At 42.8% G+C, this 24,620-nt stretch overlaps 1 protein-coding gene across 2 annotated transcripts in view; it reads right to left on the bottom strand.

The window, feature by feature from the left end:
• Positions 1-24,340, bottom strand: part of LOC120929420 (small cell adhesion glycoprotein) — a 46,201-nt gene extending 21,861 nt beyond the window's left edge. Inside the window, exon 1 of one of the 2 annotated variants that reach the window (XM_040340837.1) lies at positions 24,245-24,340. The gene's annotated coding sequence lies outside the window, so the exon portion shown is untranslated. Of the gene's footprint in view, positions 1-5,571; positions 5,678-24,244 lie in introns of those variants that run through there. The other variant, XM_040340836.1, reaches the window with a different exon arrangement.
• Between the last annotated feature and the right edge of the window lie 280 nt (positions 24,341-24,620).

Below are 24,620 nucleotides of genomic sequence, written 5' to 3'. Positions count from 1 at the left end.
TTTTTTTTGCAATACAGCACTGTTACATTGACAATTGTACGGTCGTGCAACACTGTACCCAAATATAATGTAATGTCTTTCTCCCCACAAATAGAGCTTTTTGATCACCTCTGCATTTTTTTTTTTTTAATGCTAAAAAGAACGACTTTTTACTTTCTGCTCTAAATACATCCAATAAAAGTAAAAAAACAAAAACAAAGCCCATTATGTATTCTGCTACATATTTTTGGTAAAAATAAAAGAAAATAAGTTATAGCATCTACAAACGATTGGAAATTTGTATTCATTTTTTCTTTTACTAGCAATGGCAGTGATCAGAAACTTATAGTGGGACTGCGATATTGCAGCAGACAAAAAAAATAAATGACACTTTTTTGGGCCAATAGTGACATTACAGCGATCAGTGCTAAAAATATGCACTGTCACTGTACGAACACTGGCAGGAAAGGGGTTTAAACTGTGTGCCTAGCTAATGTTTCAATGTAGTAGTGGGGGGGGGGGGGGCTTACTATTGGAAGACATGGATCAGTGTTTCTGCTTTATAGAAACACAATATCCACGTCTTCTGTATACCGTATTTATCGGCGTATACCACGCACTTCCCCCCCCCTTAAAATCAGGGGAAATCATGGGTGCGCGATATACGCTGATCCCCGCGCTGTGTTTGAATGTCGCCGCCGACATGTACCGAGTGCAGTACACTCGGCCAGGCTCGGCTCCCCTCGCGGTCACGCCCTGTGCCGCCTCCTAGCCTTTATGCGAGAGGAGCCGAGCGTGCCCGAGTGTACTGCGCTCGGTATATGTCGGCGTTCAAACACAGTGCGGGAATCGACTCAAAAACAGCGCAGGAGAAGCGGGGAGGACACCACCGAGGCCGCAGACGGACGCCGGACTGGACAAGGCCGCCGGACAAGACACCGACGAGGGGCAAACTGTAAGTATTTTCTTTTTTCCCCCCGAAATTTCCCTTCCGGGTTGGGGGTGCGCGCTATACGAAGATAAATACGGTAATACAGTAAAACCTTGGTTTGAGAGCGTTTTGTAAGACAAGCAAAAGGTTTTAATACATTTTGCCTTGCTATACAAGCAATGTCTTGATATAAGAGTAGCGTCACGTCACAACCAAGTATATAAAAACAAAACAAAACAAAGGAGAGGAGCCTCTAAGTCAGTGGTCTCAAAGTACCGGCCCGCGGGCCATTTGCGGCCCGCGGACCAGTTATAAATGGCCCGCAGGCAGGGTGGAAGTGGGGGGAGCAAAGAGTAAAAAAAAAAAAAAAAAAAAAAATTTTTTTTTTTTTGTGAGCTGGTGCTATCTGGTGGTGAGCCGTTGGTATTACAAGTTATTACCACCAGATGTGAGCTGGCGCCATCTGGTGGTGGCCGTTGGTATTACAAGTTAAGCATTACAAGTTAAACAGCAATTCTAATGTAATTTTACACTATTTTCACTGCCATCTTCTTCCCTCTAATTAGAACCCCCAAACATTATATATATTTTTTATCCTAACACCCTAGAGAATAAAATGGCGATCGTTGTAATACTTTCTGTCACGCCGTATTTGCGCAGCGGTCTTACAAGCGCACTTTTTTGGGAAAAAATTACACTTTTTTTAATTAAAAAATAAGACAACAGTAAAGTTATCCCCATTTTTTTTTTATATTATGAAAGATAATGTTACGCCAAGTAAATTCATACCCAACATGTCACGCTTCAAAATTGTGTCCGCTTGTGGAATGCCGACAGACTTTTTTACCCTTTAAAATCTTCATAGGTGACGTTTAAAAAAATCTACAGGTTGCATGTTTTAAGTTACAGAGGAGGTCTAGAGCTAGAATTATTGCTCTCGCTCTACCAATCGCAGCGATACCTCACATGTGTGGTTTGAACACTGTTTACATATGCGGGCGCTGCTCGCGTATGTGTTCGCTTCTGCGCGCAAGCTCGTCGGGACGGGGTGCGTTTTCTGGCTCCTAACTTTTTTAGCTGGCTCCTAGATTCCAAGCAAATTTGTCAAACCCTGACTTACACCAGTGCTGGTGGTAATAATGCGCTCACTGAAACCAGTGCTGGGGGTTAATAATGTGTTCGCTGACACCAGTACTGTTGTTTTTGAAGTTTGAAAGTTTGCATGCGGCCCCCCATGGGATATGAAAACTTGTCTTGTGGCCCTCAGATAATTTGAGTTTGAGACCCCTGCTCTAAGTGTAGCAATATGGTTACATATAATGAAGGTACAACATTTAGCAACTTATTGCTACATTTAGAGGTGCCTCTTTTTTATACCCTGTAAAAAAAAAAAAATGATTTTATATACAAGTGCTTTGTATTACAAGCATGTTTCTGGAACGAATTATGCTTGCAAACCAAGGTGTGTGTGTACACAGATCAAAAGTATTTGGACACCTGCCTTTTACACACATGAACTTTAATGGCATGCCAGTCTTAAAGTGGTTGTAAAGATGTGTTTTCACCTGAATGCATTAAGGTGAAAAAACACCATGCAGACACCGGAGCCCCCGTTTTACTTACCCAAGCCTCGAATATCCGTGGGCACGATCCCGCGTTGCTTCCTTGCTTTCAGATTGCTCTACTGCAGGGTAGCCTTTCCGGTTACAATTGCAGACCGACAACGGTGAGAGACGGCAGTGCGGGGGATGGTCTATGGGGACAGCTTTTCCCCAGATGTCTGCATACTTAGATGTGCCCATGTGGTGGCACATCTGATGGGGTTGTGCTGATAATCAATGGGTCAATTAGCAGCACAGACTGCCCCCTCTGACAAGGAGAGCTGCCGATCGGCTCTCCCCGTCAGTGCAATCCGAGGAATGCCATTTACTGGCACTTCCTGGGCTGGTTTATGCGATGATCAGCTGATCACATGGTAGGAAACATGTCAGAGGCTTCTTACTACGATTGGAGATGCGCGCTCCCGCTTTGTGTGCGTTTTTTTTTTTTTTAAAACACAAAGTGTAAGTGAACCAAGAAGGCACTAGATTAAAGGAACCCATTTAGAGAAAAAAAACAAAAAAAAACACACACACACACACACATCTTTACAACCCTTTAAATTCACAGGGCCAGATTCACATACATTTAGATAGGCGCAGCGTATCAGAGATATGCTACGCCGCCGTATCTTACCTGGCTTTAAGTCGAATCCAGGAAGATTTTGCGCCGCAAGTTACGGCGGCGTAGTGTATTTCTGGCGGTGGAATTCAAATTGGCGATTAGGGGGCGCGATTCATTTAAATGACGGACGACTTGCGCAAAAAAAAAAAAAAAAAAAAAAAAAAAAAAAAAAAAAAATTCAAATTTCGACGCGGGAATGACGGCCATACTTTAACATGGCAAGTCTATCTATACGCCGCAAAATAGCAGCTTTAACTATACGCCGGAAAAAGCCGACTAGAGACGACGTAAGAGAATGCGACGTCCGCGCGTACGTTCGTGGATCGTCGGAAAAAGCTTATTTGCATACCCGACGCGGAAAACGACGCAAACTCCACCCAGCAGACGCCGAAGTATTGCATCTACGATCCGAAGGGGTACGCCTGTCGGATCGAACCCAGATGCCGTCGTATCTTGGTTTGAGGATTCAAACTAAAGATACGACGCGGGTAATTTGAAAGTAAGCCGGCGTACCAGTAGATACGCCGGCGTACTCGCTATGAGGATCTGGCCCACACATTGTAAAATATCTGTCACCGCAAGAAAACAGTTGTTTCCTGTGTGTGGCATTCACACTGCAATGCAACCTGGGGCTGCACTGCAGCATGCTGCATTTTATCATAGCACACTGTACAGAATAGCATCAAGCTGCTGTACATCACCATGAATGAAGTGTACGTTTTGTACACTTCAAATAAAGTTTTTTTTTTTTTTTTTTTTTTAAAACAATAAAACACATGCAATGCGCTAAATCTTGCACCACACAGCCTCCAAGTGCAGCTGGGAACGGATAGTCTATTTCTCTGTGTGTAAAAGGTGCCCAACAAATGTATAAAACAATTAAGAAGTTACATCAGTGTTTCTTAAAGCGGAGGTTCACCCAAAAATCAACTTTCTGCCAATAGATCCAGCATACTGCTAACATCTGCAGTATGCTGTTTTTTTTTTTTTTTTGGTACTTATCGTTTTATCAGCGTTGTTATCCGGCTCCGAGCGGGATTCCTTCAGGGAATAGGCGTTCCTAAGCCAAGCGGATTTGATTGACGGGCTGCTAAAGCGCGTCACGCCTTCCGAAAATACCCGAAGTGACACTCGAGTGTTTACGCCTGCCATGTAGAGCTGACTGCGAAGGCGCCGTAAACACTCGAGCGTCTTTACCCGGAAGGAATCCCCGCTCGGAGCGGGATAACATAGGCTGATAAAACGATAAGTACCAAAAAAAAAAACAGCATACTGCAGATGTCAGCAGTATGCTGGATCTATTGGCAGAAAGTTGATTTTTGGGTGAAACCCCGCTTTAACTCCAGGTCCCAATGTGCCCCAACAGGTCAGGTTTTTAAGCCATTTTTTTTTTTGCACAGGCATTTGATACGTTTCATTGCCTTAGTAATTACCACAGCCATTTCATCTGAGGGAAATCCTGAAAAACATGACCTGTTGGAGCGCTTTGAGGACTGGAGTTGAGAAACACTGGGTTACATTGTTATAAAGCATGCCTGGTAAACGATTAGCCTTAACCTTCCAACTGCTACGTTTGCAGGATAGCTTGTTCTGTTTAAAACAATCTTACTGGCAGGATCACCAGATGAACACAAAAGCATAATAAAAAAACAAAAAAATGCAGCCAAGACATCTAAGTTGGCAAGCTGGACTAAGGGTAAGGGTTTGCTTTTGGGTTTAACACTTTAAGAATTAAAGGACTTAGAAACAGTCCCTTTTAAATTTCACTCTATAACAGTGGTCATCAACCCTGTGCTCAGGCCCACTAACAGGCCAGGTTTGCAAGATAACTAAACTACATCACAGGTGAGATCATTTGCTGCTCAGTGTTTGCAGTATTCTAGTCTGCATCTCCCCAAGGTGATAAATAAAACCTGGCCTGTTAGTGGGCCCTGAGGACAGGGTTGATGACCACACCACTGCTCTATAGGACATTTACCAGGAAAGATCAAGACCTTGTTTACACTGGCAATAAACATCCAAAAATTTAAAAAGGTTTTTTAGGTGCATTTTGAGACAACAGAACCCGGTCCATCCGGGGACAGATAAATACTCTACTCTGAATGCATATTTATACTTTCCCAGATAGTTTATGTTTTTAAATAAGCCAAACACAGGCGGCTGGTGAGAATGGCGCCTCATAGAGGTCGCCACCATCTCCGTAGCCTAGAAACTGGTGTACAATTATTTGCCTGCTCGCTGCTGCTAATCACATCAGGTAGTTTAGTAAAATGAGACCTTCTTTGCATATCACATAACTTACACACAGCAGGAAGGAGGGAGTATGGCTGCAGCACCATTGTTCCACACATACACACCTGGACACACACAAGTCATGGTACTTAAGCATTAACATTGACCAGCCTGGAGGGGCAGTCAGTGTTCCTGCAGATACTCACCAGCCAATGTCCCACTAGCACACAGCACAATATCCTAGTCCTCCAAGCACACAGCACAGGTTGAGGAGCAAACACACAATAGTGGGACAGGTGCAGAGCGGCATTAATCAGCCTCCCTCCACCACACCCACCTGTAACCCTTCTCTGCCTGGCTGCTTCCGCATTACATCATTCTGCAAAGCAGTGTTTACATTACATCATTGCAGGCTCCCTAAACTTGGTGCACCATAAATAGCTCGTCATCAGCAGAATTGCATATGTTCATGTTTGAATGCTTAAGTCACACTACTTCTGGCGTTTGCTTTATTTAAACGCAGGAGAAACGACTGTGGAAACAGTACTTCCCAGATCCAGCCCAGTGTTGCCAACCTACCAGATTGAAATTTACTGACACGACATCCAAACCTTTACTGGCATTTCAAAAAGTTACAAATTACAGTTTTAAGTACAAATGTCAGTATTTCGGCTACAAATAAGTACAATACTGTATAAAACTTGCCTACTGTGCATATACACCCCCTTCCGGCCCAGATTTTAGCTTCCGGCACTGCGTCGCTTTAACTGACAATTGCGCAGTCGTGCGACGTGGCTCCCAAACAAAATTTACGTCCTTTTTTTCCCCACAAATAGAGCTTTCTTTTGCTGGTATTTGATCGCCTGTGCGGTTTTTATTTTTTGGGCTATAAATAAAAAAAGAGCTTAATTTTGGAAAAAAAAAAACCACAATATTATTTACTTTTTGGTAAAATAAATATCCCATTTTTTAAGAATATTTTTTTTTTCTCAGTTTAGGCCGATACGTATTATTCTACATATTTTTGGTAAAAAAAAAAAAAAATTTGCAATAACCTGGTTTGCGAAAAAGTTATATTGCCTACAAAATAGGGGACATGATGATTTTTTAAAAAAATTTTTTACTAGGAATGCCGGCGATCTGCATTTTTTTTCGGGACTGCGACATTATAGCGGACACATCGGACACTTTTGACACATTTTTGGGACCATTCACATTTATACAGTGAACAGTGCTATAAATATGCACTGATTACTGTATAAATGTGACTGGCAGGGAAGGGGTTAACCACTAGGGGGCGGGGAAGGGGTTAAATGTGTATCCTGGGTGTGTTCTAACTGTGGGGGAAGGGGGGGTGACTGGGGGAGGTGACCGATCGGTGTCCCTATGTACAAGAGACACAGATCGGTCTCCTCTCTCCCTGACAGGACGTGGAGCTCTGTGTTTACACACAGAGCTCCACATCCCTGCTCAGTTACTGGCTAATCGCGGCCGCCAGGCACGCGCACTGTGTTCCCAGTGACGCGACGGGTGCGCACGCGCGCGCTCTAGAGGCTTTAAATGACAGGACGTCATATGACGTCCTGTCAGAACAATAGAGCATTTCGCCCGCCGTCATTTGACGACGGGCGGGTGTCAAGTGGTTAAGGTAGATATTAAGGCAAAAAACATATTTCTTATTCTTTTTTCGATATAGTAAATAGGTAGCTCAGGGACAGGACTCAGGAGGGCAAGAAATTAGAATGGGCGGCACACAAACATGAAATTAACTTTCACAGTGACACTGACAGCAGAGTTCAGCAGCAAAGATCCCCAATATAGCACGTCCCCTTCGGAGTTACAGTGACAGTCTCTCTCCACACCAGGTGGTCCCTCCACTCCAAACAGCATTGACAGTCCTGCTCCTGGCTTGCCTTGCTCCCACTCCGGCCACTCCACTTGGCACCCTTGCACCAAGACATCACATGACACTCTCAGGCACCACCTCCACTAGTCCTGTTCCCTGCCAGCACTGACTGAACACACTGTAGAAGGCACTTGGATGGTCTCACCCGCTTTCAGACTAGAACTGCACATGCGCAGTTCCGAGCCGAGTGTCGCAGCCATATTTTTTTACTGGCAAACTTTTCCTCTTACTGGCATTTACTGGCAGAAGAAAAGTGCCCATTTTTTACTGGCTGCCAGTAAAAATACTAACGGTTGGCAACACTGATCCAGCCTCGTGTTTAAATGTAATGGCATTTACCTATATTTACATGCGTTTAGACACCTTAAGTGCCCATTCACACCAGAAACTGCACATAACTGACTTTGACTGCATGTTTACATGCATTTGAAGTGCACTTAACGTGCGCTTGAATGTGTTCTGCATGTATTTTGCGCTGCAATTAGCACTGCGTTTGCAGTGCATTTTTTTATTCATTTTTGTGCTTAGCTTTCTTAGCTCAAAGAGGCGCCGTGCGGTGTGGGCAGGGCCGGACTTACCATTGGCCTTGACTGGGCTCAAGCCCAGGGGCCCCACCCAATAGGGGGCCCCCTTTAAAAAAAAAAAAAAAAAAAAATTTTTTTTTTTTTTTTTTTTTTTAGGGGTCCGGAGGTCCCCAGGGGCCCGGAGGCCCACAGGGCCCCGGACGGCAACCCCCCTTTTTTTTATTTATTTTTTGTAAAAAAATGTTTTTTTTATATATTTTTTATTTTTATATATATATAATATATATATATGTGTATATATATATATATATTTTATTATTATTATTATTAAAGGGCCCAGGGGTCTCCAGGGCCCCGGACGGCAACCCCCCTTTTTTTTATTTATTTTTTGTAAAAAAATGTTTTTTTTATATATTTTTTATTTTTATATATATATAATATATATATATGTGTATATATATATATATATTTTATTATTATTATTATTAAAGGGCCCAGGGGTCTCCAGGGCCCCGGACGGCAACCCCCCTTTTTTTATTTATTTTTTGTAAAAAAATGTTTTTTTTTATATATTTTTTATTTTTATATATATATAATATATATATATGTGTATATATATATATATATATTTTATTATTATTATTATTAAAGGGCCCAGGGGTCTCCAGGGCCCCGGACGGCAACCCCCCTTTTTTTTATTTATTTTTTGTAAAAAAATGTTTTTTTTATATATTTTTTATTTTTATATATATATAATATATATATATATGTGTATATATATATATATATATATATATATATATATATATATATATATATATATATATATATATATATTTTATTATTATTATTAAAGGGCCCAGGGGTCTCCAGGGCCCCCGGATGGCAACCCACCTTTTTTATTTTTTTATAAAAAAAATTACATTTTTTTTTATATATATATATATTTTTTTTTTTATTAAAGGGCTCAGAGGTCCCCAGGGCCCCATGTGGCAACCCCCCCTTTTTTATTTTTTTTATAAATGTTTATTTTTTTATTTTTGTTTATTTTTTTATTTTTTATTAAAAGGCCCAGAGGTTCCCAGGGGCCCAGAGGTCCCCAGGGCCCCCGGGTTTGGCAACCTCCCTTTTTTTATGTATTTTTTATAAATGTTTTTTTTTTTTATTATTAAAGGGCCCAGAGGTTTATTTTTTCTTTTTATTAAAAGGCCCAGAGGTCCCCAGGGCCCCGGATGGCTACATATATTTATATATATTTGTTTTCTTCTTTATTTCTTCTTTTTTTTGTAAAGGCCCCCCCGCTTCTCAATTTGCGGCAGCCCCCACGCTTCTCAATTTCAGGCGGCAGCACCCCCACCCCCCCTAGGTTCTCTGCTTCAGGGGGCCCATGCCTTAAGCTGTGCAAGGGGCCCCAAAATTCCTGATGGCGGCCCTGCGCATACCTCCCAACACCCACGGATTCTGTGGGACTTTCCCGCACAGACAGCTTCTTCCCGCAGTCCCGCAAAAGGGTTAATTTTCCCGCACTGCAAGAGGAGGCAGCACGGAAGCAGGAGGAACCGGAGCGGTGTGTGGAGGACTGTGGCTGCTGAAGGGAAGAAAGCCGACAGTCGGGCTAATGACAGTCTGTGGCCCCGGCTGTTGGCACAGGTGAGAGGCACTCCCCCCTCAACAACTGCAAAATCCCCCCCCCCGCTCAACAACTTTAATGCGCTCCCCCCCCGCTCAACAACTTCAATTCGCCCCCCCCCCCCCGCTCAACAACTTCGATCCCCCCCAATTCTCGGCTCCAGGGGGCCCCTTCAACACTCAAGCCCAGGGGCCCCCACCACCCTAAGTCCTGCCCTGGGTGTGGGTGCTGTATAATTGAAGCGCGTTTGTAGTGCGTTCCCTGCATTTGAGGTGCAGAAAATGCAGCATGCCCTACTTTTTTTTAACTGCGCTGAACTGCACTACAATGATGTGAACTATGCCCATACGATTACCTTGATTTTGGGCTGTTTATGCAGTTAGAGTGCAGTTCAAAATGCATCCAACTACAGCCAACTGCGTTTGGTGTAAAAGGGTCCTTAGAATATGTAATCTGCTCCTGGACACACAGAATTCTGTTTTCTGTAAATGTACCCTAAGGCCCCTTTTACACTGGGACGGGAGGTGCGGTGGTGGTAAAGCGCCGCTATTTTTAGTGTCGCTTTACCGTCGGAATTGGCTAGCGGTGCAGCTTTACCCCCCCCGCTAGCGGTGCGAAAAAGGGTTACTACCGCCCGCAATGAGCCTCTGCATTGCCGATGGTATAGCCGCGGTTTCCCATTGCTTTCAATGTGAAGAAGTGGTGGAGAAGCGGTAAACACACCGCTTCTTCACCGCTTCAAAGATGCAACTAGCAGGACTTTTGGAGCGGTCCTGCTAGCGCACTGCTCCAGTGTGAAAGGGGTCTTACTTAATGCACCTAAACACACATACGCAAACAGAAACTGCTCATAACTGCATGCTTTTGACTGCATGTTTACATGCATTTGAAGCATGCTTAACGTGCACTTGATGCGCGTTTGAATGAGTTCTGCATGTATTTTGCGCTACGATTAGCACTGCTGGAGTGCAGTTCAAAATGCATCCAACTATAGCCAACTGTGTTTGGTGTGAAAGGGTCCTCAGAATAATAGGATTTTTATAACAGCTTACCTGTAAAATCCTTTTCTTGAAGATGCATCATGGGACACAGAGCCAATAATTACTACATGGGTTATGGGCCACCTTCAGGTGATGGACACTGGCATAATCAAGACCGGATTTACCCCTCTATATAACCCCTCCCACATGGGGAGTACCTCAGTTTTGTAGCACAGCAATATATTGTAAACCCAAAAGAGGGGCGGGAGCTCTGTGTCCTGTGATGTACCTTCAAGAAAAAAGATTTTACAGGTAAGCTGTTATGAAAATCATATTTTCTTTACAGTTTATCACGAGACACAGAGCCATTAATTACTACATGGAATGCCCCATAGCAATGTCATCTGAGGGGAGGGAGACACCAATAAATAAATCAGACCTCTGTCAGACATGAGGACCTATACTGCCGCCTGCAAAACACTGCGCCCAAAGGTGGCATCCTCCTGTTAACCCACATCCACCTGGTAAAATGTTATGAATGTATGCACAGATGACCAAGTTGCGGCCTTGCACACTTGAGGTAGAGCGGCCTGGTGACGCACTGCCCAAGAAGTGCTAACTGCTCGGGTGGAGCAGACGGAAAGGCGGAACTTTCCCATGTAACTCATAAGCTTGAGTCATAATCTGACAAACCCATCTAGAGATGGTTGACTTGGACGCTGCCTGCCCCTTCCTGGGGCCTCCTGGCAATACGAACAACGCATCCATCTTCTGAAACTGAGCAGTTGCCTCCAGATAGAAACAAACTCTCACTACATCGAGAGAATGTAATGACTCTTCCACTGCTGAATTCGGCTCTGGAAAAAATGAAGGCAGCAAAATGTCCTGGTTTAAGTAAAACTGGACACTACTTTAGGCAGAAAAGACATCCAGGGACATAACACCACCTTGTTTTTATGAACCCCCAGAAATTGTTCTCTGCAAGATAACGCTGCCAACTCCGAGACTCTTCTTGCGGAACCAAAAATACTAGCTTCCTTGTGACCATGGGTAATGGGGTATCGCACATCGGCTCAAAGGGGGGCCCCTGAAGGACTGACAAGACCAGATTCAGGTCCCATGGGCAGATCGGTGATTGACCGAAGGATTTATGTTTGTTACACCTTGCATAAAAGCCTGTACTAGGGCGTGAGAAGCAATAGGTTTTTGGAAATAAACTGACAAGGCAGAGACTTGACCTTTAATAGTACTCAAGGCTAGTTTCATTTCTACCCTTAACTGTAGAAAGTCTAGCATCCTGCTTATGCTATACTTGCAAGGATGACATCCCTTGCTTTCACACCAAGATACATAGGCCTTCCAGACCCTATAGTAGATAGCTCAAGAAGCCAGCTTCCTAACATTAATCAAATCAGGGTAGTTACCACTGATCCTGAAAGTCCCTGATCTTTTAGAACGAAGGCCTCAACAGCCAAACCGCCAAATTTAGTGTTTATAAGGCAGGGTGGAACATCGGCTCCTGTGACAGCAGATCCTGGGGGGCAGATAGAACCCGAGGACTCATCACTGCCATCTTCACGATCTCCGCATACCAGGACCTCCTGGGCCACGCCGGGGCTACTAGGATAACCTGTTTCCATTCCCCTCTGATCCTGTGCAGCAGACGTGGGAGCAACTGAACTGGAGGGAACGCATAAATCAAAGAAAACTGATCCCATGGGGTTACCAATGCATCTGTCCTGCAAGCAAGCGGGTCCCTTGTTCGGGATACAAACTTGTCCAGTTTCGTGGTAAACCTGGACGGAAAAAGATCCACGTCTGGGGTACCCCTTCTCCGACAAATGGGCAGAAAGACATCTGGATGTAGGGACCACTCCCGTGGGAGCAATGGCTGGCGGCTTAAGAAATCTGCCTGACAATTTTCTACCCCTGGGATAAACACTGCAGATAAGCAAGGAGATTTTGGGTTGCCACCAGGACAAAAATAGAGGTGATATCATGCGGTGGGGGTGTTTCGTCAGATTTGGGACCCGTCAGAATTGGTTACTGTCGCCGCCATCTTGCTACACCCTGCACTCCTACATAGTATGGATACTCTGAGAAGGGGGATAGCGGACATCTTGTTACACCCACCAGAGTTTTCGATTTTACACTTATTTTTAACAGGAAAGTGAGTTTATATAGTCAAATACCTAGAACTCTGTCTGACTGGTTAGATATTGAATTTTAAAAGCATCGAACTTCTGTCAGATTAGCAAACCTGTGAGATGAGCAGGCTTGCCGCTGCTTTTAAAATTCAACATCGTAACAGGCAAACGGAGTTCTAAGCAATAGTGTATTTCGGTTTGGTGCTGCCCTAGGCCTGACTAAACTCATGCACCCCCTAATTTAAATATGACCCACCCTTTTATGTCAAGACCACACCCCTTGCTTTTTAGGACCCGCCCTGAAATTTTTGAGTGGGGACACTAGTTCTGAGGGCCTGGGGGGGGGCAATGAATTCCCTTAATTTGCGTAGATTTCCTCTCACTTCCTGTTTAGCTATGGGGCAGGAAGTTAACCACTTGAGCCCCGGGTCATTGTAAAATGACGGCTTCACGGTGGCTCTGAAAATCCAACAGGACGTCTATTGACGTCCTGGATTCCTCCGGCCACTGGGGGGCGCGTGAGCGCGCCGGCGGCGGCGCGCGCGCCCGGCACGTTCCCGAGATGCCGATGCGCGTGCCTGGCGGTCGCGATGTCCGCCAAGTACCCGCGATCGGTAATGACAGAGCAGGGACGTGGAGCTCTGTGTGTAAACACAGAGCTCCACGTCCTGTCAGGGGAGAGAGGAGACCGATCTGTGTCCCTTGTACATAGGGACACAGCATCGGTTACCTCCCCCAGTCACCCCCCTCCCCCCACAGTTAGAACACAATACAGGTACACATTTAACCCCTTCCTCACCCCCTAGTGTTAACCCCTTCAATGCCAGTCACATTTATACAGTAATTAGTGCATATTTACAGCACTGATCGCTGTATAAATGTGAATGGCGCCAAAAATGTGTCAAAAGTGTCCGATGTGTCCACCATAATCTTGCAGTCTCAATAAAAAAATCGCAGATCGCCGCCATTACTAGTAAAAAAAATAATAATAATAATAATAATAATAATAATATTTTTTTTAATTTTTTTTTACCAAAAATATGTAGAAGAATACGTATCGACCTAAACTGAGAAAAAAAAAAATGTTGGAAAAAAAAAATGGGCTATTTATTATAGCAACAAGTAAAAAATATTGTTTTTTTTTTCAAAATTGTTGCTTTTTTTTGTTTATAGCGCAAAAAATAAAAACCGCAGAGGTGATCAAATACCACCAAAAGAAAGCTCTATTCGTGGGGAAAAAAAGGGCGTCAATTTTGTTTAGGAGCCACGTCGCATGACCGCGCAATTGTCAGTTAAAGCGACGCAGTGCCGGAAGCTGAAATTTCACCTGTGCAGGAGGGGGGTATATGTGCCCGGTAAGCAAGTGGTTAAGGGAAATCTCTTCAATGGGACAGGGATGGTAAAAAATAAACTGACAGGGGCTATAACACTCCCTTACTCTATCCAAAATGAAAAAAAAAAATATATGTTTTATGGCTGATGGTCAGCACGTCTCGTACTCCCACACTTAAAGTACAACCACTGTGCCTTGTGGAAAAACACCTGACTAATCGGCTGCCACTTTAATGCTGTAGAAATATGATTGTATTTTTTAGCTCTATCCAAACTCAATAGTGAAAAAATAAGTGGCGGTAAATTGCACTCATGTGTATGGAACTCCAATAAAGTGCAATGATAAAAATAAAAATAAAATAAACACAACTTTATATGCGGTACAATTAAAAGTATCGCTATAAAAATGATAACAATGTAATAATTTAAATTATCAGTGTAACAATATTCCCCTGTGACAAGTGAAATAATACTACATTCAATAAAAAGTTCATAAGCATAATGAAATTCATCCGTAAAGGGTTGATCCAGTGTAAACTTTTCTGATCTTTCACCACACCACTAAGTGCCAGTGATTCCGCTTCCATAGTGCTGATCTATAAGGATATACATGCATCCTTGCCTGTCAAATATCTCCCCTTGCCCTGCAATACCCTGGATTCTGTGGGCAGGTCTGTTGTCCAGGGCTTGGTGGGTGGAGTTGTGATGTTAATAGACTCCCCGCCCACCTCTACACTCCCCTTGGCCAGGCATCGATATTTCTTACACTGAACTTCTGCTGATCTTGTAAATTATGCCCCATGATCACTAACATCTAGTCAAAACACAGGGAAGTCACCACATGACTTCAGCCTGCTCAATCATGCTGAGGTGTGGAGCACCCAATCCTGGGAGAGCTGGAGAAAAAAGGAGGGGGGATGTGAAGTACACAGAATGCCTCTCTCACACTGGTGCATAAAAAAGGAAACCACCTGTCAGTCACAGCAAGCTGGTGGCACTATCCTGCTCTGGGCTGTTTGCTGCAGCTTCAGTGTCCTCCAGCCGTTGTCTCCCAGGAGCCAGAAGGCTGGTGTAATCAGGCAAATTAGTGTTCAGCTGCCGGGGCGATACTTAAGGCTTCCCCTGGCGTGTCATGATTCTGGTCCCTTCCTTGCTGCCTGTTCCTGATGCCCAGCCTGATCCAGTCTGTACCCCTCTGCCTTGTTCCTGCCTCCCCCTACCTTGCTTCTGTTCGAGTACCCTGTTGAGATCCCTTCCTTGCAACCTTGCATTCCCTGTACCCTCGTCCCTTAGATGGTTTTTGTATATAGATAGTAGTTAAGTTCATTTGTTACTTGTCTTATGGGGTTTGTTTATGTTCATGTTTACTGTGTGCTGTGTTTGCTGTGTTCATGGTTTGCTATTTTTCACTGTAAATAAATATCACTTTAATATATATACACTGCTCAAAAAAATTTAAGGAACACTTTGGAACCAGAACTCCTGGGATATTGATCTGGTCAGTTAAGTGGCAGAGGGGGAGGGGTGTATACAGAGGGGGTTGTTAATCAGTTTCAGCTGCTTTGCTGTTAATTGAAATTAACAACAGGTGCACTAGATGGGCAACAATGAGACAAACTCCAAACCAGGAATGTTTTTTCAGGTGGAGGTGTCTGACATTTTTTTCCCTACATATCTTTTCTGACTGTTTTTTACTAGTTTTGAATTTGGCTAGGGTCAGTGTCACTACTGGTAGCACAAGGCGATACTTGGACCCTATAAAGGTTGCACAGGCAGTCCAACTCCTCCAGGATGGCACATCAATACGTGTCATTGCCAGAAGGTTTGACGTTTCTCCCAGCACAGTCTCAAGAGCATGGAGGAGATTCCAGGAGACAGGCAGTTACTCTAGGAGAGCTGGACAGAGCTGTAGAAAGTCCTTAACCCATCAGCAGGACCGGTATCTGATTCTTTTGTGCAAGGAGGAACGGGATGAGTACTACCAGAGCCCTACAAAATGACTTCCAGCAGACCAAACAATCAGAAACAGACTTCATGGGGGTGGCCTGAGGGCCCGACGTCTTCTAGTGTGCTCTGTGCTCATTGCCGGACACTGTGGAGCTTGATTGGCATTTTCCATTGAACACCAGAATTGGCAGGTCCGCCACTGGTGCCCCATGCTTTTCACAGATGAGAGCAGGTTCACCCTGAGCATATGTGACAGACGTGAAAGGGTCTGAAGAAGCCGCAGAGAACTTTATGCTGCCTGTAACATCGTTCAGCATGACCGGTTTGGTGGTGGGTCAGTGATGGTCTGGGGAGGCATATCCATGGGGGGACGCACAGACCTCTACAGGCTACACAATGGCACCCTGACTGCCATTAGTTATCGGGATCGAGAGCATGCAGCCAGTTCCTGGAGGATGGAGAAATTGATACCATTGAATGGCCCCCATGCTCACCTGACCTAAATCCAAAAGAACACCTCTGGGACATTATGTTTCGGTCCATCCGGTGCCACCAGGTTGCACCTCGGTCTGTTCAGGAGCTCAGTGATGCTCTGGTCCAGATCTGGGAGGAAATACCCCAGGACACCATCAGTTGTCTCATTAGGAGCATGCCCTGATGTTGTCAGGCATGCATACAAGCACTTGGGGGCCATACAAACTACTGAGGACCATTTTGAGTTGTTGCAATGAAATTTCAGCAAAATGAACTAGCTTGCTGCATAATTTTTTCACTTCGATTTTTTTTTGGGGTGTCTTTGAATTCAGCCCTCTGTAGGTGGATAATTTTAATTTCCATCAAATGATGTGCCATCCTTTCATACCTAACACATTACCCAGTCCATATCAGTATAGATATCCAGCATGAGATTTTTGCCCGTTGATATCTGATATGTTTTCAAAGTGTTCCTTTAATTTTTTTTGCGCAGTGTATATATATTCTTGCTTGGTCTCAGTTTCCTTGTGCAGCTACGTGTCTGGTCTCCTTAGCTGCTGATCCTGACAAAAGTATACTATTTAAAGAAAAAGGACATGTCTATGCTATGTCCAAAATCTCAGATTAAAAAAACCTGACAGATCATCAATACTTAATATAAAAAAAATGCATATTTTATGCCTTTACAGGCACTTACAATGGACACCATCTGAAAAAATGTTTTTACTGCAAAAACACAGATCAATCCTTCTGCCAATAATAATCATTGTCAATCCCATTTCTGGATTAACCTGGAAAATAGCTTTGGGCAATATAATTTTCCAACGTCTAAAGTTAAATACTACGGGGTAGATTCAGGTAGAATAGCGCTTCTTTGTGCGGCGGTGTAGCGTAAATAGCCCGGCGTAAGCCCGCCTAATTCAAATTCTGAAGAGGTGGGCGTGTGTTATTTAAATCAGGCTTGACCTGACGTGATTGACGTTTTTCCCGAACGGCGCATGCGCCGTCCGTGAAATTTGCCAGTGTGCATTGCTCTGCAAGGACGTCTTTGTATTCGATGTGAACGTAAATGACGTCCAGCCCCATTCACGGACGACTTATGTAAACGACGTAACTTTTTAAAATTCGACGCGGGAATGATGGCCATACTTAACATAGGATACGCCTCATATAGCAGGGGTAACTATACGCCGGGAAAAGCCTCACGGAAACGTTGTAAATGTACTGCGTCGGCCGGGCGTACGTTCGTGAATTCGCGTATCTAGCTGATTTACATATTCTAGGCGTAAATCAGCGTACACGCCCCTAGAGGCCAGCGTAAATATGCAGTTAAGATCCGATGGCGTAAGCGACTTACGTCAGTCGGATCTTAGTCAAATCTAGGCGTATCTGATTCTATGAATCAGGCGCATAGATACGACCGGCCGGACTCAAAGATACGATGGCGTATCAGGAGATACGCTGTCGTATCTTCTCTCTGAATCTACCCCTACATTTATTTATATAGATCTTTACATCATACCAAAAAGAGGGTCAGTGACGGGCTAGAGAAAAACAGAGGAAGTTGTATCCAAAAGATTGGAAGGGATTACGTTTTGAATTGTGAATGTTCTACAGTAAAAGGTTTGTTAACTTGCACAGGGTGAATGTAAATATGATGTTGGTGCTGCACTAATCTGAACACCCTACTTTGTTTTTTTTCCAAATATATAGTATACATGTTTGGACCTGTGAATATAAAATATTCACAATTTAGCCTCAAATTTCAAAGTTTAGATGGCACTAACATATGAATAAATTGATCTCCAAAAACTGCACACCCAGATCTAGTTGTCTGTGCCTGGTCTGGCCCGTTTTTAAATTAACATGCAGGGTAAAGTAACAGATTCACTTAAAGGCCTCCTGCCGCACACACATAAACGCTTTTTATAGCGACTTCCTGTTTTCTAGCAGAGCAAATAAAAAATCCCAAAGTTTAGGTCGATCCGGTTCACTTTCTCAGCCTGGTCAGTCTCTTGAGGCTGCATGGTAGGAGGAAGGTTAGACGGTTCAATGCTCCACCATATCCAGAAGTCTCAAGTATTTCAGTTTGCTTCAGTGAGCCAAGGAATGTAAACATAAGCATTAGGTGGTGAGGAAGGAAGTTGGCCATTTAAATGAATCTGTTGGGCAAAGCACACCATTTAGAGAAGTGGACATGGGTATTGTCATGGACCTTGGAATGTGGAAGTGTTTCTCCTTGAAATCTGTTACACAGTGGGGGGTCTTCTGCTCTGTCTTAGGGCTCCAGATGGCTCCATTGTTCTGTGTTTGGCTATTGTTGTCATGGACCTTGGAATGCAAAAGTGTTCCTCCTTGAAATCTGTTACACAGTGGGGGGTCTTCTGCTCTGTCTTAAGGCTCCAGACGGCTCCATTGTTCTGTGTCTGGCTATTGTGTACATTGATTGCCCCCTGGGGCTTCTGTCTCATTACACATAACAGTCCTTCTAATCAAGCTATCGGACCAATCCCTGCTGACTCATTTTCAAGTCCTCATTTGCATGGCTAAGGAGGACCTGAAGGAGGACTACACGTACTTTACAATTGACCAATAGGAAAGCGGTTGTTGGGGGCGGGATGTTCCAAATTCTGTATAAAAGTGTTTAGTACTTCCAATAAAGGTCTTCCTGTTTGAACTTACATACAGCCTGCCTGGTGTTTGTTCTAATTTATTCCGAACGGCACATAGCTGTAGTTTGGATACCGGAGCCTTGCGATCTGCAAGCTGACTCTAGTAGCAGAGGAGTGTCGGGAGAGTGGAAGCGAGCGAGCAAGAGTCTCGTTACATGTATTGTATGTTTTTTTAACTGTGGGCTGGCCCAAAATTGTGCACTTTGTTTCATGACCTTTTACATTTTTACAGTACACAACACATAAAGTTTACAGAGTATTTTCTTAGAAGAAAAAGCTTTTTTGTTTGGGTGTGGACAAAAATTATGCATCTACCTAGCACCATTCCTTTAAAAGTCACTTTTATATGTGGTTATATGTTGTTATATGTGGTTAATGTATTTTACAGCCTTGCAAAGTAGGTGCATCAAAAATTACAACTCAGAAACAAAATATTCACTAAAGTAATTCTCAATTGTAGTTCATATGATGACTTTCCATTTTAATCCCTTCTTTATGGGTGATTGCAAAAGGACACAAAGACATCGATTAGAGCAATGAGGGCAATTGTTTTATGTTCAAACAGAATTCTATTGCTGCTTCTAAATATAGGGTAGTGGTTTTGTACATTTTAATTGTATTCTTTGGTATGTGCCTTTGTGGGATTTTGTCGCAAGGTTATGTTTTAAATTGCATTTTATAGAGCAGAGACAGTTTTCGGCTCCAAAAATGTACACATATTAAGAGTAGTGTTGAGCAGAATATGCCATATTCGATTTCGCGATATATCTCGAATATATATTCGAATATTCGAGATATATTCGCTAAATTCGAATATTCGTGATATTTTATCGAAAGTAAATGATTGCGATTTTTCGCTATTGCGAATGCGAAAATAATTGCGATTTTTTGATAACTGCGGTAGGAGCACTCTGATTGGCTCAGAATATTCGTGATATTTTATCGAAATATCGCAACATGCGAATGCGATATTTATTGCGCAATTTCGAGAAATGCTGTAGGAGCACTCTGATTGGCTCAGAATATTCGTGATATTTTACAATACAAAATAATTGCGAATATTCGGCAAATGCGGAAGGAGCACTCTGATTGGCTCAGAATATTCTTGATATTTTACAATACAAAATAATTGCGAATATTCGGCAAATGCAGAAGGAGCACTCTGATTGGCTCAGAATATTCTTGATATTTTACAATACAAAATAATTGCGAATATTCGGCAAATGCGGAAGGAGCACTCTGATTGGCTCAGAATATTCTTGATATTTTACAATAGAAAATAAAAAGTGTTTTGCATTGGTGGTGATTCTTTACTCTATCCATCTGTCACAGCCGTTTGTCAATCAAACACCTTAAAGATTGAACACGTTCATGCTGCATGCTTTGGACTTTTTTTCACTTCACATATCAAAGACATTTTTATGAAAGATTATTTTTCTATTATTGGGACTATATTTCTTTATATATTTGTTTCACTGTGTATTTCACAAGTTATTTGCGCTTGCTTATTTTATAATTTGCCCACATGTCTTGTCACTAGACATATTTTTTATTCTTGTAGAGCGACTCCATTTTCTGTCTTGTATTAATTTATGTTGTATAACATTTTTGAGTTGCTGCTGTATTCTCCCCTTTTTTAAGGTATGCGCAATTTTTTTCCTTCTTACAAAAAATAATAATATCAAACATACAAATATTCATAACATACACATACACAAAGCCCCCCCTTTTGCATCAGAGACAATCAGAGTTCTCCTACCACAGTTATCGAAAATTCGCAATCATTTTCGCATTCGCAATAGCGAAAAATCGCAATTTTTTTTTTTTCAATTTGGCAACATAATAGGATCGCCTCAGCTTAGCTACTCGGCCCAGGGTCTCTAATCATACCAGCAATGCTTTTAGACGTCGATAGGATGTGATCTGTTTTAAAAATCAAATAGAAAAAATGCGAATATTCGGAATTGCGAATATTTACCGCGAAATTCGAAATATAGCGCGATTTCTCGAATATGCTATATTCGAGTCGAATATTCGCAATGCGAATATTCGTGAGCAACACTAATTAAGAGCAGATGGTAATGTTAATGTGCAAGATGATTCTTTAGAACTCTAGTAGCAAGTCCTGCTTGATGGACAACCAGATCAAAGACATTAGCCAAAAAAAAGCTGCACTTACTATATGGTAAGAAGAAGAAGAAGATCAGGAATGGAACTGTTCCTGTGAAAGTTGATGTATGAGCATTTTCTGTTATGAAAAGGTCTGTACATTTAGGCTAATAATCAGCATCGGTCAACCCTCTTGAATCACCAGTGTCACCTTTTGCATGCTTATCACACAGCAGGCATAGGTATATATATTCAAGTTTACTTTGCTGCATGAAAGGTGCCTCCAAGTGTCTCTGTATGTCATAGCAGGGAATACAGAGCACTGATGGCTCAGTTTCTCCAGTGCTTCCACAACTCTGCCCTATGAAGGATCCTGCAAGACCCGGTTCACATGTCAAGGTCTATTTCCCACTGTATACAGTATGAATGCACTGTCCCTAGAGGCCAATTGAGTCAACTGTGCCAAAAGTCTGTTAACCAAAGTCACCCAATCAAGGGGCAATGTTCTCCCTCTCCGGAGAAGACTTTTGCTCACTGCTATCATGTTCATCTATAGGTGTGAACCTTAACAGCCCCTTACATTCCAGTGATATGATGATCCTTTATTGAACTCTCCTCTGAGTCCTCAATTTGGTAATAAAAATGTGAGCAAACAAATTGTCACTGTGTAAGTGACACCCCACTAATAAACACACGTGTATTAGCTGGAGTAGTTTTGATAAAAGTGTGGTCCTACTTTAAAATATACTAACCTGGGTTCTAACATAGCTAAAATATAATCATTTTTTTTCTGTTGGTTTTTAATCTGTATTTTACATTTTGTGTCTGATTAAAATGTTTGCTCCCACTGTCAGCCTAATGAAAGTGTAGCGCTATCCCCGAAGGAGCCGCTGATTGTTTTGGGATCGGCGTATTAAGTTACCCTGCAATATGTCTAGGGGCGATAGCAGTGAGCCAAAACAGTGAGCGAATGTCCAGACAGTGAATAAAGGTTTTTCCAATGCTTTATTTCCAGGCCAAACCCGGCCAACATCAACATTAAGTGGGAAGAACAGGTTGATGAAGAAAAGGGGAGAACCTTGCAGTATCAGGCCTGGATATTAATTGAGCATTCCTTGCTCAATAGAGTGTCAAATTATAACTCGTCGCCACTCTTAGCTGGAGTGGGTGAAGTGCCCCCGGACAGACCCCTCTCAAGAGCCTGGCAGCCGAAGCGTCACTTAGGATTTGCTGGGAGGAACAGATCTCTCACACAGACCTGGCTCTAGGGCCTCTGCCACAGGCCAATTACTTTAAGTGAGCTAAATGGATGAACAGAGCGAATCCTCCCAGTGGATTTTTAGCATAGGTCACCGGGTGACAGCAAACGTACCTGTCAGCATTCCGGTTACCAGATCCCCGATTGGTTCGTTTAAGCCCTGTTGGACAACCTGCCTCCGGCTTCTCCTCAAGCCGACCCCCCCAATCGAACGGCACCCAGCCTGGGATCCTCTCAACAGAACCGGGAACCCAGTAAGTCACTGGGGTCCCCTTTTACCTCCGGATGAGGGTTTGTGTAGCCTGCAATTCTGGCCTGGTGGGCCTCGCTGGCGGGGTCCATGGATGCGCACACCCCGAAGGTGGATGCCGCACCTGGAACGGGGACCCCGCAAAGATTTTAGAACACATGACACCTGTCACAGATATACCCTTCCCCAGCATGCCTTGCGAGGAAGAAACTTCTCTAATTGGCTGCTGGGGAAAACTTGCTCTGCCAGAACCCCTCTGGGGCCAACTGCTGGCCAGGGATGGTACCGCATCCCTGGAGCACAGACTGACCCAGTGGACATTTCTGGAATGACAGAAGTCCCAATTTAAATGAATTGTGAATAGGAGCAAAGTAACTCTCCTATTCCCCACTAACTTTAGCGTAGTGCCCATACTATAAGTAAGGGGGCGCTACAAAAGTAAATGTAAAGAAAAAATTCACTTTTTGCAATGAAATTATTCGATATTTAAAATGTCTGCATTTGCAGCCATGTTGTAATTTAAAGCAAAACGTTAGCCAGATAGTGTAGGAAAGGATTAGAGCCAGAGGCACATATCTTGCAATGCCAGCATTGTCACCTGAACAGGAAATTAAAAAAACGTCTCCAGTTGGTGATGCAAACAGCTATAATACCAGTCATAATTTTCCCAAACTTTCAAAATTCTTGTGATTAGCTCATTGCTGTTTCCAGAAGTCACACCTGACATCACTTCCAGTTTACCTGAAACTGCGCCATTTCCAAAAATCAAAAGCATTCAAACACACTGATCTTGGTGTGATCAAATGCTTTTATGGGCAGAGGAGGGATCTGGGGTCTTATAGACCCCAGATCTCTCCATAAGGAGGATGTTTACCTTCCTTGTGGCAGCAATATAAGTGATACAATTAAATGAAAGAGACAGTGTAATTATAAAATAATAATAATAAAAAAAAATCAAGTGCCCTGTCCCCCCCATGCCCACGTGCAAAGATGAATGCAGGCATTGGTCGCGCACACACGTATGCAAACAGCAATGGTCCCACACATGAGAGATATCATCCTGAATGTAAGATCATGTGCAGTAATTCTAGCACCAGAACTCCTGTGTAAATCTATAGTGGTAACCTGTAAAGGCTTTTAAAGCGTCTCCTACACATAGTAACATTTACGTTGTTTGTCACCATTGCTGCGCTTATACCTTATGACATAGAAAATTGCAAAACCCTTCAATTTATTTTCTAGGGCCTCTGCCTAAAAAAATATATGATGTTTGGGGGTTCTAAGTAATTTTCTAGCAGAAAATACTGACTGTTACATGTAAACAAAAAGTGCCAGAACAGGCCTGGTCTTCAAGTGGTTAAGTATATTATTAGATAAACAGAATCTTTTTTATTATTACTCCAAGTATTATATTTGTCTTTGTGTTTCTTAAGAAACAAGGAACTGCAATTGCTTAAATATTTGTATTGCAATTACTCGACCGGAATAATCATTCCAGGAACTGTTTGCTAACTGCTGGTTATGTGGAAGCATAAACTCTTTTACTCCCAGAGTTATCATTATAACGCGTTTTGTTCTTCACTTAGCATATACAAAAGAAGTCTGGAAGGATGCTGATAGCAGACACTGAGTTGAAGGTCTAGTACATACCTTATATATGGTTCAAAAGCGGTGTATGTCTAGCCCAGACTGTTCCGGAGTTACTGGCAATTTTAAACACAGAAGTTAATGCTTACTCATTTTAAGGCGTTTCCTTGCTCTTACCTTACCAGTTTAACTACAATGTGGAATGTGTACTGACTTTGTTTTAGTATTTAACATATTAGAACCACAATCAATAAAAGACTAATGAAAATAAACTTTAGATCTGCAAGTAATAGAAACAATAGAAACTCAATTTAAAACCCAAACTGTTAAAAACCAAAATAAATAGCTCTAGAAAATACAATATTATATGTTCGTCTAGATTTCCTTTATGTTACAGCTCCATAGAATAAGTAACTCTAGCTAGGACTGGACTTATACA

Source organism: Rana temporaria, chromosome 2 (assembly GCF_905171775.1).
Source record: "Rana temporaria chromosome 2, aRanTem1.1, whole genome shotgun sequence".
Classification (NCBI taxonomy): domain Eukaryota; kingdom Metazoa; phylum Chordata; class Amphibia; order Anura; family Ranidae; genus Rana; species Rana temporaria.
This window is presented reverse-complemented; position numbering and strand designations above follow the sequence as displayed.